The following is a 15,710-nucleotide window of genomic DNA, read 5'->3' on the forward strand; positions in this document are numbered from 1 at the left end:
ATGTCAGTCCTATCCCTTGTCCCTATCCATCTGCTATGTGGCCACAGGAATGTTACTTTATCCCCTTCTCCCTGCTCTTTTTTGTCTTCAGCTGGTCTTTGGAAACTACTGGGATACAAATTCCACTGGTTAAAGGTACTAATTTATGAAGTCACCTGCTTGCCTCTTAAGCCATCACATGAAGCATACAATGTTTCTGCTCATTTGCTCCCTGATGCTGTTACCCAGAACATGTAACATCTCCTGTTATACCCCCAAACAAGCTTCCTCAGTGCACGTCTGTCATTAATATCTGTGTAAGACAACCTGTCATCAAAGTTAATAAGTGTATGACATCCCACAGCCTATTTTGTCAATAGATGAGGACCATATAGTTTCAAAGCCTTTCTACTTTCCTACTTAAATAATTTCTTCTTTTCACTTATTTGCTTTTTTAAAGGAGCATGAAATATCCCACAGTGTTTGCTTTGCAAGAAATCACCTTCAGGACTAGACTAGCATGTTTGCTTACACTGTTCTCAGACAAACAATGACCATTTACCTAACTTACATTATTGTAAATAGACTTACTTGCATAAATTCCTGTCCATCTACACCACTGCACCCTTTAACACTATTATGGTGTAGTTTTAGCTGGGAAAATTATCTGTAGATGTCTGCAGAAATTACTGGACCAGTATTGACTTTGTTGCAAGTAAAATATTGAATGTCTGAAGAAAACAATCCTTAAGGCCTATTACAGCACTTATTTGAATGAAAGTACAAAAACAGTCACTCCCAGAAATTATCAAGCTGCACTTCATAGACAATTGCACACATTATCGAAAAGCAACGGTGACACAAACATCATTCCATTTCCAATTTGACACAGCAGATATGGCCCACTGCTCAAGGTGCCATACCTCAATTATCTAAAGGACAACTTCAGCAAATGCACTCCATTAAGGCCTAGCGTTCATCCGTCACAACAGTGGCTGGCCATTGCCACTTCCCAAAAGTGAAGTTTGTTTGCAAATGCTTATGAGATAGAAAAGCCCAAGGCAGGAGAAAGATAATTATGAAGTCATAAAATCCTGGTATAATTCTTCATTTCACAGAATGTGTGAATGAAAACACTGCAGTGAGGCACTGCACAAAAAAGTCTTGCTAAATCTTGAGTAATAGGTTAATTCCTGTTAACCTCAAGCAATACTGGAGGTTTGTGTTTTTTTAAATAAACAGTTAAAGCTTACTCCTCTAAATCTCTCTAGCTCCTATTTTCTTAACAGAAGTCTAACCTGTCCTCAGCACTCAGCTCAGTTAATCCTTGAGCTTTGTTTCAGTTACACCACAGTTCCTCTGATCAACAAAATGTACCTTCCCAATTCTCAATAGCTTAACAGCATAACTAATTGATCTCTATTTCTTTTCAAATCTCCCAATCAAAAAGCAAACAGGCCATTTCTGCTTCCAGTGTCTTAATTTCTGTTCCCATTCACTTCTGTCAGGAAAAATCTTTAAATTTCAAAAAATGTGGATGTTTGGTCCCAATAAGCACCCACTAGTTCCAATACTCACCTGACCTCTCTCAACCCCATTTAAAACTAGTCAGAGATTCTCAAAGAATCAGATTTAGTTCTCTCCAGCCAATACCAGATATACTAAACTACCCTGAAGAGATTCTTGCATTTCTCTTTCAATGCTAGCCAGAAGAAATAAAGGTTATTATTTCAAATGTTAAAAAAGAAAAAGTGAGCTAAGATTCTATTTGTATTTCAATCAAAAACATAGGAGAAGTGAAACACAACACAAAGTCTTCATTCTTATGCTTCAGCCAAACTGACTCAGCCATGCTTGGTTTTAAAACTATTCAATCATTGGCATCAGTTCCACAATGGAAAAAAAAATCCGAAAAGCTTCTTTCATTTTACTTGTCCCTAGATTCTCAGATTTTATACATTTGTGCCCACTGTTTTCCTGCTTATATTTTTATAATGAAAAACAAGTCATCTGGAATCAGTTACTCAAAGTTCCTTCTTTTCTTTCATCTGATGCAATACCAGGGTATAGTGCCACCAGGGTATAGCGCCATGCAGCGGGAAGTAAGGAGGCAAAGACCTGTGCGCATCACCTAGGAGAGCAGGCTTCCCCTCTCTGCCACCTTTAAAACTGCCAGTTCTCAAGGTATTGGTGAAGGATGAGAGAAGGGGGAGGACTTTGACGAATAATTACCAGCAGTAACTTTGTCTGGTTACTGTAAATGTGACTGATAGATAGAGTGAGTAGATCTCTAGACAGAGATATGTTTGGGCAGCTTAAATACCTGCGTGAGTTTAAATTGCCTCCATTACCTGTGGCTAGCTGATGGCCTACTGTGAAAGGATGAAGCAAATGCCATGTGTTAGCATTAAAGATTTCCAGCATGTCATTTTTTTTTCCTTTAATCTAGAAGGTTACTGTCACAGATGATGCACAAACCAGCCCTTTTGCTTACCAATCAAGTTAACATATGCTTTTAGCTGATGAATGCATGCTTTCTAGTACCCAGAGCTACAATAATGTGGTTATTTTGGAATCTTCTGCACAGGACAGAAGAGAGGGGAATAAAGATATAAAAATTCTATTCACAGTGTGGTGTTTTCAGTTTGAATTTTTGAAGGTCAGTTTTTTACTCATAATTTGATTTGGTGCAGCATGAGAAAAATCAAGCTGAGCCCTAAAATGAGGAAGGACCTTGCAACAGAGGAAGTTTTTTCAGTACTTCATGTCTCAAAAAATATCAGAAGAACTTGCTGCCTGTTCAAACAGCAAACTTTAAAGACAGAATGAATCCCTCTTCTCTTTTCCCATGCTTAGGGACAAAATGCTTAACTTCTCATTCCTGTGCATCATTTTGAATGCTCAGCTATGTAAGCAATTATCAGAGTGAATGGAAGTATTACAAATGGTTTCTAAAGTAAGGAAAAGACTTTTAAGCTCAGAAAAGTTGAACGACAGGAATCAAGAAATGTAGGAACATAAGAAGAAAGTGAACAGTATTCTCCAGTGTATCTTTCAGAATGCCGTCAATAGTTGTTTAAATAGTATATAACACTTATTATTTTCTGTGAGGACAACTAATGTGAAGACTCATTACAAATGCCACTCAAAAGCAAAGCTGGTGGTTTCTGTGCTCAAAATATTTTGCTGCACAGAGCAACAAAGGGCAGCAGCTGGACTTCACTGCAGTTGTCGCACTGTACACAGCTCTATTAGGAACACAAGGAAAGCTCTGAGGGGGTTAAAAGTCAATCACAAGACCTGGGACCAGTGCCAATAATCTTGTACCTGGTCAGATTTAAATTGAATTTTAGCTGCCAGATGTACATTTTCAGATCTCCAGAGGAAGCTGGTTCCTCCGTGTGGGTGAAGTAGACAGAGGCAGCTGTTGAAATGGAATCCATTGCATCAAACAACTTGGGAACTGATTGAATCTAAAATTGGACTTTCTTATTCCTTGATTTTTGCCTCAGAATGCATTGAGGGGATGCAGGTGGCAGATAAACAGAAATGTATCACTAAGGCAAAAGGTTAAAAAAAACACTCCAAACAAACAAGAGTTTTGTCTTTGGGGAGGGGGAAATAAAATCTCAACAAATTCAACAATGACACGTAGAACCAGGCTCTTATCTAGGGTAAATCAGAGGAGCTATTCTGGTTTACATGGGCATTAGTAGACTGAGGCCTAGATTCTTCTCTCAGTTAAGCCTGTGCAAACTTAATAGAATAATGTATTAACATTGAATATAATTACATAAAAACCTTACCACAACATTATTTCAAGCCTAGGATTAGAGTTGGACTTGAAATAATATATACATCTATATCATATCCTGTAATAAGTAGAATAAATGTTCGTTTTTTAAACTTACACTTAAACACAATGAAAAGAATATTAATATTTTAACATCCAAGATTTGACAGTAAGAAATTCTAGAATTAGGGTTATCCACTAACTCTTGATTTATCCTTAGTGGGCATCTGTATTATAAAGAAACTGCTGGGTAATATCCTCATCTTTTTCCCTTACAGGGTTTCAGATAATTCTGACCGCAGGTCCTCATGTGCTGTGGTTTCTTCCAGCTCTGTAGGAACTACATTCCATTTACACCAACAAAGAAGGTAGTTTAGCATGTTCATGCAGCTGAAACCAAGATATAAATGCACTGTTGCTTGCCACATGAGAACTCACCTTGTCACCACTGATGGTCTCGGTGCGTGCTTCTAGTTCCTATATAGGAAAGAGAAAGTCAGTAGTCTGTGTGACAACTTTTCAACTGAAACACATCCCAAAAAGCACAAACAGAGGGACAGAACAAATAAGGAAAACTTTAATCTCTCAAATGAGGTAAACCTCCAGGTTTAACAAAGTATGACTCTTCCTTGCACAGTAGTCATTCTTGCCAATGTGGCAAGTTAATAGTTGCTCAGCCTTTATTTTAACTGAAAGAAGGTTATCACAGAAGACTCTTGTTTGTACTTCAGTAATCTCAAGTCTACAGATTTCATTTTCAAGTTTACAGATAAGAGTATATGTTCTTCCCAAAGCCATTTTCATATTGAGATCTAAGTTGAATTTTAATCACTTATTGTGAAGTGCTGTAAGCCAAACTGAGTACCCAAGGTCTTCAACGATTTTCCACTCATACCAGAGCAAAAAACCCACCATATATATATATAAAATGGAACAATGAAAATTGACCCCAAATATTTTTTTCTTGAAATGTCCTTTTTAGTGAACTTGCAGATATAGACAGGAGGTAGATGATGCTAAAAGCTAGCCTTTCTTTACAAAATGAAATGTACAGTAATCTTATAGCTCTAATGATAACTATTCCTAACTGGATCACACCACAGATTCTCCTTCCCTGACATTTCCGAGAGAAAGACAGAAAGATGAAGCAAGAGTTCTTGGCCACCACAACATTATTTTGAAAAATATCACACATTGTCTTTCTCCAAATTACCAAAGAGAAAAGGCTCATGGAAACATGAGTCATAATACTCTTTGGCTTTGTGTTGTCAAATTACAAAACTAACAGTTTCACAGACTCAAACCAAAAAGGGGAGAAAAAAAGGGGAAAGAAATGGAATAAAAGCCATGTTCCTCTTAAATTGCTACATGCTTTTACAATTCAGATCTACAAATTCAAATCAGATCTTGCCAGGGCAGATCTTTGTGACAGGTCATGCAAGGAAATACGTGATTTTTAAAGCACGGCCCCATAGCACAAAGCTTTGCTTTGGAGGCTCTGGATTGCATGCCAAATAGTTACTTCTCCCCATGCCCAAAGTCACAGCAATGCCTACAGCTGGTGTTTGCATGCATGTTTCCTGCACAAGAGGCTGTTGCATCAGCATAGGAGCCAGACATCAAGATGTGGGGAGCCCCTTCAGTTCTCACTGGGACTGGTCACTCACAGCTCATTCAGATCTCTGAGTGTCCAGCATGCACTAGATTTGTCTCCTGAGGGAGTACATTTAGCCTGGAGACACACTGAAAAGCTGAGTTTTTTAAGGGCTAAACATATTTACAAGAACATGTCATCTATTAATGGTAGCATTATCATCTCAGTAAGTGTGAGATGTTTATTTTCTGGACATTAGGGAAGTAAATCAGTGCATGATGTTGAGTTCTTCCCCCCACCCATGTGTTTTGCCATAGAATATTCCATATAAGTTCAAAATGTATTTATGGACTGAAACATAAACAGTTCCTGACTTGATGAAGGTAAAAACAATGAGGTTTAAGAACACAAAAACTGCCATTTTATAAGACCAGTAGTCCTACTTCCTGTGCCAAGTGCATCTCACTCCTGTGTATTAATTGGAAGACAAAAAATACCAGGGTCAGTGTTAATTTTAGATAGTGACCTTGCTGCTTTAAATAAGAAGCTAGCATTCTCAGGTCAATCCAATTCATATTTTACCAGTCTTTCACATCCCAGGTAGATAATTTCAGCCTAAGCTAGATCAAAAAATAACAGTACCAGAAAAAAAAATTGAATTAGAATAATAAGTGACCTTGTATAACTTTAAGACCTGTTTGACTTTCAGGTAAAATCAAAAAAAACTTCTATAGAATGAGCTCTCATTTTTATATTAAGCTTATTTTTAGCTTCAGTAGAACTGTGATATACTGTTCTCTGAGGAATAAGAAACAAGCATCATGGTTAACTTAATAGGGAATTTGACTTTGAATTTATTTCCTATTTAAGCTTCAAGAATTTTTCACAAAGACTGGAATGTTTTGGACTATTTTTAAAGAACAAACAGAATTCTCCCTGTTCATACTTTGTCTACAGACTAAAAAGCACTCTCTGACAGCTGAATTAAATCCTCTTTGAGGTGGCAAAATGGAACCCCAAGTACAGTGCTTCCCTGGCATAATATCATTGAACAGTTCTAAGACCTTTGTTCTTTCTAAGCCTACTTTGAAAAAGGAAAAAAGCAAAGATGTGCATGTGATATAATGGGGATTTTTCTTTGGTTGTAGTTTTTCTTTTTTCCTTTCTCCTTAATTTATATGAGTGCATAGGAAAATCTACAATGGTCAGACACTGGAAAGCTCTTCTATTGTAATTCTCTCTTTTTTTCCCCACTAACAAATAGATGTACCCATTTGCCTTTCAACCCCCTCTTTAAACTACTGGTTTTTTCCATGGTTCTTTAAATATTTCAGTTTACAAAGACGCAAAATAGCCAGTTATGAATGCAAGGTGACCTGTTTCATAAACAAAGGAAAACTGATAGAAAATCACAGCTCTTTTAGAGATACATAATTTTGAAACCTCAGCAATACTGGTAGGTTACATTTCAAAGAGAAATACTTAATGTGTGTCCTCAAGACCTCCTAATACACAATTATGACATTATCTAATTTGGTATATATTTAATTTGCAGTTTACAACCATACATAAGCATATCTTTCATTATAACAAAGTGGACATTTGATCAGCAAATCTATAAAGGACATACCTAATACAGACTTACCTCACATCTTTCAAGATAAATTTAATTCAACTTTGGGGCTGCAGAAGTTGACAGGCATCTTTGTACTTCGCAGAATAGGTCTAACTGTGATAATTTGTATGAGATAGTCATACTGCTGTATTCCTAAATGTTCTTATTCCATTATCTTGTGCAATAGTTTGGGGTTATTTTGTATTTTAAAAAGGTGATTTTCTACCTTGTAATGTCACTGTTATTAATTTATGTACCATGCCATACAGCAAGACAAAGTATTTTGGAGGTTTTGCATAAGCTGTGTTTTTATCAAAGACCCATCATTTGAGATACATTGCTGTAAATGAAAACAGTTAAATTGGTGTTTTACAGCTGTACACTCCTAAAGAACAATTTTCACTTTGCACTGATGTGTTCTTATTGGCATTTTAATAAAAGGTGATTATCTAAAGACAGAATTACAAATAGGATTTGCAAACTATCTATATTTTGTGCTCTTCATTCAATAATTTATCACAACACATCACTTCCTAAAGTGCAAGTGATATGTGCAACTTTGGAAATTTAATTCAGTTCATTTGCATTGGATTTGAACTGAAGAGCACCAGAAACAAAGATTGATTTACCATACTGACAATCATAAAGCAAATAATAATGAATAAACTGAATTAGATTGTACCTCTAAAGAAAGGTTTAAGTATGCATTTGTTAGATACGCTAAAAAATATCCATCTTAGATACAGAAAAAAGAGACATAGGAATTAACTGACTTCCCCAGTTTCACACAAAAATCTGCTGTTGAATAATATCAGCTCTTTGGAGTTTTGGGCCTTAACTTTAACTCAAATCCTTTTTTTTTTTAACATGAATCTAATTTTATTCTTAGATATTAATAAGCAAAAACACTTATTTGAAAAAGAACCATCACCCTTTGATTGCATTTAAAAATTTTGCTTGATGTTTTTGCTTGCTGTAGGTGGCATCTCATACTAATTGAAATTCTAGCTTAGTAGGCAATAGACATTGCAAAACCTAGACGAACAAAATGTCCCTTTGGGTCATGAGCAATTTATGGCAAAGCGACACAAAATGGTGAGTTTCTGAGAGAGAATTAGTTTGTACCCCACCAATAACTGTTTCAAACCAGATGCTTGTGCTGCAATATATCACACTCAGAGTATCTGTAGTAGCTACTACCATCTCTGAATTTCAAAATTTACTGCAGTACTGTGGTAGATGGTTATTTATAAATTAATCCTTGTTATGTGATTCCTTTTTAAAACCATGGCGAGTAGGAGGTCTTTCAGATCAGGTTTTTTCATTCTAGTCCAAACCATGACAACCTTTAAAAATATACATGAAATGACTAGCGACAAGTAGATGTACTGCACAGAATCCAGCAAAAAGCCACAAAATTTACAGAATTTTAGAAGGCATGATCTATGAGGAAATGAGGAATGAACTGAAATTAAGCTGAAAAATGAAATATGATTGCAGTCTTCAAACAGAAAACAAAAGCCTACAGCCAGTAAGGTACTGTTCACCATGTCTACCAGACAGCAGGGCAAGAAAAATCAGTTTAATTCGCAGTCAGTAAGATTTCGATCAAATATTAGCAAAAATATTCTAACTACAAGAGCAATTATATTGTTTGGCAGAGCAATATTATTCTGTATTTTTAAGAAAGTGCTGGGCACAAAATGTATATTGTCTGTCCAGGTATGTTAGATTTTGCCTCATGGTAGGAAGATAATGAACAGGGGTCCTTTAAACTTCTAAAGTTTAATAGCAAGAGCCTACTTTGGTGCTGGTCAAACTTTTGCATTTAAAAATAATCTCATTTCCAAAGTGTGCTGATCATCTGCCCTATTACAATCACATTTATAGACCGCAATTCAAGTCAACTATCCAAAATGGAATCACTCAGACTCCCCAATCATTTTATAGTCTTGACTTTATAATGAAAGGATACAAATGCAGACAACAAAAACAACAAAAGAAATAACGCCATCAGATAAAGCCACATGAATTTCTGAAAACAAAGAGACCACAGTGCCTGCGTATGGCAACATTTGGGTTATGAAATCTAAAGTCTCTAGATATTTATTGAAACTCACCCATACATATGGATAATGCATATGTTATCCAAAGTTTCTGTTTTTTTCCTTTATATACTAAATAAAGGTTATTTAATGCATATAGAAATGTTTATTACATTTAAAATATACCACCCTACTGCAAGATCACACATCTTCTGGCAATTTGTACTATTTACAGTAATTATATACAGAACAACCTATTCAGAGCTATGCAGAGCTCAAACAGGAAAAGTGAAAAACAGTAACTAGCAACCCTTAAAGAATTCCAGAGAGATAACATTGAATTAGTTCTAATGATTGTTTTACATGTTAATTGACTAGTTTTAGCACAGTAACAAATGGAAAGAGATATTACTTTCTCCAAACATTCCTCAAAAAATTAATGAGCCAAAAGAGGACTGTGTAAAACAGGTAATCACTTGTTAATTGATCTGCTACCTGACCTGTATGAAACATGGAGTAATACATCTGCCACTGTGTCTTGAGAATATACTTGTTGGTTAAGCTATACCTTGGGATAAGCTGCAAAGATGAGCACCCAAATATTTATTACAGGAACAGAAAGTGTTGACAGCTCATTAGTGAGATAAACATAAACTCTCTGTGAACCTAGAAATACCTGCATACACTTCAAGATCTGTGAATATGGCAAAGACCCCAGCAGGTAATCCACCATAGTGCCTGCTGTGGAAAGCTTTGTTCTTGCAAAGAGAAAAACAATACACAGTGTGAACTATAATTTCCTTCAACTGAAAAAAAATCTCTCTGATGAGGACAGGCACGAATGCACTCTGAGGCTGCAAATCACAACTTTCAGAAGGTTGGCTGTGTAGAATTTTTTTGTCCTCTCTGAGTTTGCTTTGTTTTCTTGAAGTTATTAAAGGTCATTAAAATCCATTTTGCACACTGGCATGCATAAGCCTTACAGCACATTTCTCAAAGCTTAGACCCCCTTCTTTCCTAAAAAATGGTAGAAAAACATAAAGAGTATTCTAGGAAGTAACATGCAAATGTTCATACTGTATATTTGCACATCAATCTCTGGCATGCTTTTAAAGCACATCGTTTCTTCTCAGAAATACAATAGGCTCTGAGCATAGGATGGTACAGAGGGAAGAGGGAGAGGTTTGAGTGCACATGCGATGAGTTCTTTTTTCTGTGCTTGGCAAACAGGAATTGCAGGCTTTTATGACTTTTAGCCTCCGCATTATACCTTTATTGAGTGACTGTACAGAAATAGCATTTAGAGGTTTTGTTCAGGGAATGAAATCAGAACAAACAGAAGATGTGGTATTAGAATGCTCTGGAATTTGAAAGATGGTGAAGAAATTAAGGACAGATCCCACATGATTCCACCAACTCAGGTATTCTACGTTCTCTAAACATATCAAACTAGAGCATATTAATCAACTAGTGAAAAGGTGGAGATGATGGCCTCATTAAATTTCTAGCCAGAATTGATGACTGTGGGGGAATTTGTTCTTATGGTCTATATTAGAGATAGTAAATGGTTTGAGTATTCAATGAAATATGGTACCCACATATGACATCTGCACTTCAGTTCTTTAATCATCAACTTCATTTCCAATTAGGTACTCTCTGTCCACATTTACAGTTTGATCTCGAATACAGAATACGGCTGCAAGAAGCTGAATTTGATCTTAACTGAAATACAGAAGAAAATGTAGCAAAATACAGAACAAGTGTTCATAAGCAAAATAATTACTTCTACTTTTCGTATCAAACTTGAGATGTAGCTGGTCAGAAAGAGGGGAAGAGGAATAGAACAGCATGGAAATGATTATGATGGCCCAAAAACTGGGAGGAGGAACAAACTATGTTTTGAGTTGCACAAGTATAAACAGTGTGTGTCAAGGAATCGTGCTGTCATCACATGGCTGATGACAAGAGCTCCTGATCTTGATGAGCATATATCATGGCAAAAATCAGCAATACAAAGAAGGACATGTAAGAAAAAAAAAGTTAAGTGAAAAATCAAGTAATTATCTTTTTTTTTTTCCAACCTTTGTGAAGCCTAAGGGAAAGAAAAAAATATTTTGAGTGGGGAATACTAATGATGAAATAATTTCATAGGTATGAAGACTGGGACAAATTCACAGGGCTGTTGATGAACCTAGTCTTTATCTAAGGAAATGATAGGGAAGAAATTTATTTGATCTGAGAACACTTGTTATAGCTTGCCCTTGCTTTTGGAAGTAGAAGTCACCAGATCTTTGGGGAGGCTTCAGTTCAAAACATGCAGCATAGCTGTAGTCCCAGTTACACAGAGAATGGGGAGAGGAAAGGAGTCAGAAGAGCCTGAAAATTATTTCAGTGAGACTTCAATGGATATTTAAGTGCATTTCTATTAAAGAACAATTATTTCAGAGATTGAGGCTAGATTCTTAGTTCTCCATTAATGGAAACTTCTACTTTTCTTTGACAATTACCTGTGTACTAAGGTTTCACTTTTACTCCTTTCCTCAGTGACCCTGGTGAGTGAACTGTACATTTGCCATCCACAGCTACTTTTGCTTTGGCTGCAGGCTGTTTTTCAATTTTGCTTTTTTTTTCTTTCCCTGTTTTATATTCCTCTGGTCTTTTTCCATTATGTTGAGTAATGTGTAGGCCAGACGGATGCATGTGATTTGATGAGACCAGCACTCTGTATTTGTAGTGCTTTATTAATACTTTTATTTTACGATTTTTTTTCTCCTTTTCACAGACTTCCACATAAAGCCAAAAAAATTGCCTGCTGCAGCTAATGCTCAGTTGATTGCTTTGAAATCAAGAGTAAAATCCATACACACTTTGATAATACACACATTTTGCTGGTATGTGTAGATACATACAAATTTTACTCTGCAATTTAGAGAAGCTGAGATTAGCAATGCCTAACCTTGTAAAACTAGTACAATTAGCTGCTTTTTAGAATGTACTGCACATATACTACAGAAAACTGAGCTTTGTTTCTTACTGTACCTTTCAAATCTTTAATCAATGAATGAAGAAATCCTCCAGTTTCCAGTTCTTGTTTCTATTTCTTTTCAAAATTAAGTCAGAAATGGCCAATTCAATATGTCTGTCTAAGCATCAAGGGGGAAAACATTACCTTCTTTTTCTTCACAGAAGGAGCATATCAAATCAACAATGAAAAGCAAATTTGAATCTTATCAAAACTCCACCAATGGAAAATGTAAACTATTCCTACTGTGAGAAGCTGAAACGAGAAGTTAGGAAGCAGAAGAGGAATCAGAACTTTATATTTTCAACATAATACTCCTTTGGGGGATATTTTACTAATGTTCAAGAAATAGAAGACAAGATGATACAAAGAGGTGATATGGAATTTATTTAGCTTGGTTCAGAATGGTTGAAGAAATCTGGATGAAAGTGTTGGTGTGTCAATGAAAGAACAGGGAATCAAATCAAATGAATACGACAATTGCATTTTTTCTTGTTTGAACATCAGTGGAGTTACCAAAGAACCTGGAAGACAGCATCTGTTGAAACTCTTTACTTTTTTCATTAATTGTTGATGTTTTTAAGTTAATCACTAATATTTATGAGAAGTAAAAGAAAGAAGCAAAATAATTGTGCATGAGGAAATTCCTTTTTTGGAAGGAACATTTTAAAATAGATCTTACCAGGTAACATTGGTTGAATATTCCCATCCAGACAGGTCTAACAGTGATGAAGGCCTCCAGAGTACCTGCCCAGCTCTAATAACACAGCACTTTCAAGGTGACTGAAAGATACAGATGTTTGATTGTACCATCGCTCCCATTCCTAAAACTACTTTAAGCCCAGCTGTATATGGAAACAGCAATTAAGCCATGCCTATGCCTACACAATATATGAGCAATCCATAAGCTGAAGTTTGTCCAAGTATGACATTCAAACCATTACTAATAGCAACCACATTTTCAAAAATGAATAACTCTTAGAAATGTATCACCAATATTAAAAAGGTCAACATTTCTTGAAAGCATAGTTCAAACAGTTCTAATTATTATGTAAGTCACAGTGCAAATTAATTTTCTGACAGAATCTTAGGAAAAGCAGGGAGTAGAATTGTTCATTTGCCGCAACACACCAGAGATCACTTCTGGCTTCTCCTGAAGCAACAGGTTTAGGTTACTTCCAAATATAGCATAATGGACTAGATAGACTGTTTTAATCTGGCAATTTTCTATGATCTTTTGTTTGGCGTGGACCAGATGTCTGTTGTTTTGTTAAGAATTAACTCTGTAATTATTAAAAAAAATACTTAGTAGATCAAGGCCACATGTGTGGCACAGGTGCATTTTTACTGCTCTGCTGTAAGTTTCTATAATTAATGACTAGGATTCTGGATGTTCAGGCAGGGTTTTTTCTTTTCTTTTTTCCTTTTTTTTTCCCCCTGAAGGCTGCATGCCTACTCTATTAAAAAGAGGAAAGAGGAAGAGGAAAAAAAAAGATCGAAAACTGCAATTGGTAAAGCATTAGACCAACACTTTATGCTTCGTAAGCTAAGATCTGTTTACATATAAAATAAAATAGATGAACTCTGAATACATAGACAGGATTAGCAGCAAGGAATATGAATGTTAAGTATAGATAGAGTTTGCTGATTTTGTACCATAGGCCACTGGATAATAGAGGATTTCTAATTATTATTCTGATTTAAATGTGTGTAACATTAGCACTTTATAGGAGGTGCTCTTGTGTGCGTGGCATTAGTTTATTCTTTTTTTTAATTTAGAAAAATATCAAACACAATAGTTAGAAGAAAGAAGATTAAGGAGAATATTAGAAAATCGACTTTCCAATTCAGATTGATGTATTCAGCTCATCTAAACGGATATATAAACCAGCTGCTTAGTGTAAAACAGAAACGATTCAATAACTCTTCCTCTTTGTCATATACTTCCTATGGATTTTATCTTTTAAATACACACAGAGGATGTGTATTTGCATGCATTAAAGCTCTGTTTCACAACAGGTGTAAGAAAGCGCCCTGATAGATAAGGGGGACAAGCTCTTTTTCTTCCAGTGAGTCTTACATCTCCCAAAGAAAAAAATCTAGAAGAAAAGACCTTGAACTGTCCAGTAAGCTAGTAGATATTCATAAACATTACTCCTTAAATATCAGAGAAGAGGGGATCTACATCTTTTCCAGAAGAGTATAGAGGATAGAAATTACTGCAGAAGGGTGGACATTCAGAAAAAGAGGAAAATACCAAGTTGAACAATCACTTTTCCAGCAGATACTTGTGGTCATCCAACAGCAGGGAAAACTTTTATTTATTTATTTATTTATTTTTACCTATAGTGTTTTTCACTTCAACAGTCAATAAAGAAGCTATAATTTGAGTTAGTTTAGGTAAAGATGGTTAGGATGAGGTGTTCCACTTGTCTCCATGAGCTGAATTTTCATCTGATGGGTTGACTTCTGGAAGGAGATCTGTGTCATTTTACCATGTTTTAGTATGCTGGGCTGAAGCTAAAGCAAAGCAATTTGCACATAAACTCTAGAAGCACAAGCTAAAATCAGATTCCTTCTATCATATTACAAACTTTCTTCTTCCAGGCCTCAATTCTTAAGAACTTATCTTTATAAAACAAATGAGAAGGCTTGCATATACAACCTTATCTTGGGTTCTCTTGATTTCTGGATACTTTCCTTTGCTACCCCAGTCTCTTCTTAATTTATGTCTAATATCTGAAAAGGATCAAAAAATTTTTACTATAATTTATACTTATTGTTTAAACACACACTTGCTGCTTTTGAATCTGTTGAACTTATCTGTTTTGTCCCACAGAGTGATACATGTACAAATGAATAACGAACAAAGCAAGTTTTTCAGAAGCAAAAAACAAAAGCCATCAGAATCAATGAAAAGGCTTCCATGAACTTCAGATCACATATCAAGCCATCAACAGAAGCAAGAATCACGCACAACATACAGGAGAAAAAGGCAAGCAGCAATACACCCAAGAATTGAGACACAGTTATGGTATCACCCTGGACAGAAGAGCATGTAACCATGAGATTGACAGTCCCCTATATCTCTGAACCTGATTAGATTTTAGGTTTTTCTTTGCAAAGAGACAGTCAAAGTTATATCAATGTAAAGTTGGTGTAAAATACTGTTTTTCTGATTTAACAGTTGTGCTTTTATACATGATATCAAAAGCTGGAGACAAGACCCTAAAGCCTGGTGGGTTTATTTGGGGAAAGGGGGTTAGAGAAATCTTTTTTTTTAATTCTTTTTCAAACTAAAATAATCTGCAAGTTTCAAAATCCCATCAAAATGGTCCTCAAAACAATACTAGATTGGAGATTTCAGGCAGAATGTTAAATAGAGCTGATCAAAATAACTTTCAATGATGAAAATATTTTCCAATAAAAATATACAGATTCACAGTACAAGTCTATCTTGGAAAAGCTGAAACATTTTTTAATAGTTTAAAATTTTTTGACTATGCTGCTTTTTTATTTGACATGAAATTAATTACAGTATACTTATCTCAAAATGTAACTCTAAATACTTTAAGTTTTGTATAATATAAATAAATTTGTATTATGATACTAGAAAACATTTTAATGATTTCAAAGGAATTTTCAAATCATCATTTTGCAGG

This window comes from Apteryx mantelli, chromosome 1 (assembly GCF_036417845.1).
Source record: "Apteryx mantelli isolate bAptMan1 chromosome 1, bAptMan1.hap1, whole genome shotgun sequence".
Lineage (NCBI taxonomy): Eukaryota > Metazoa > Chordata > Aves > Apterygiformes > Apterygidae > Apteryx > Apteryx mantelli.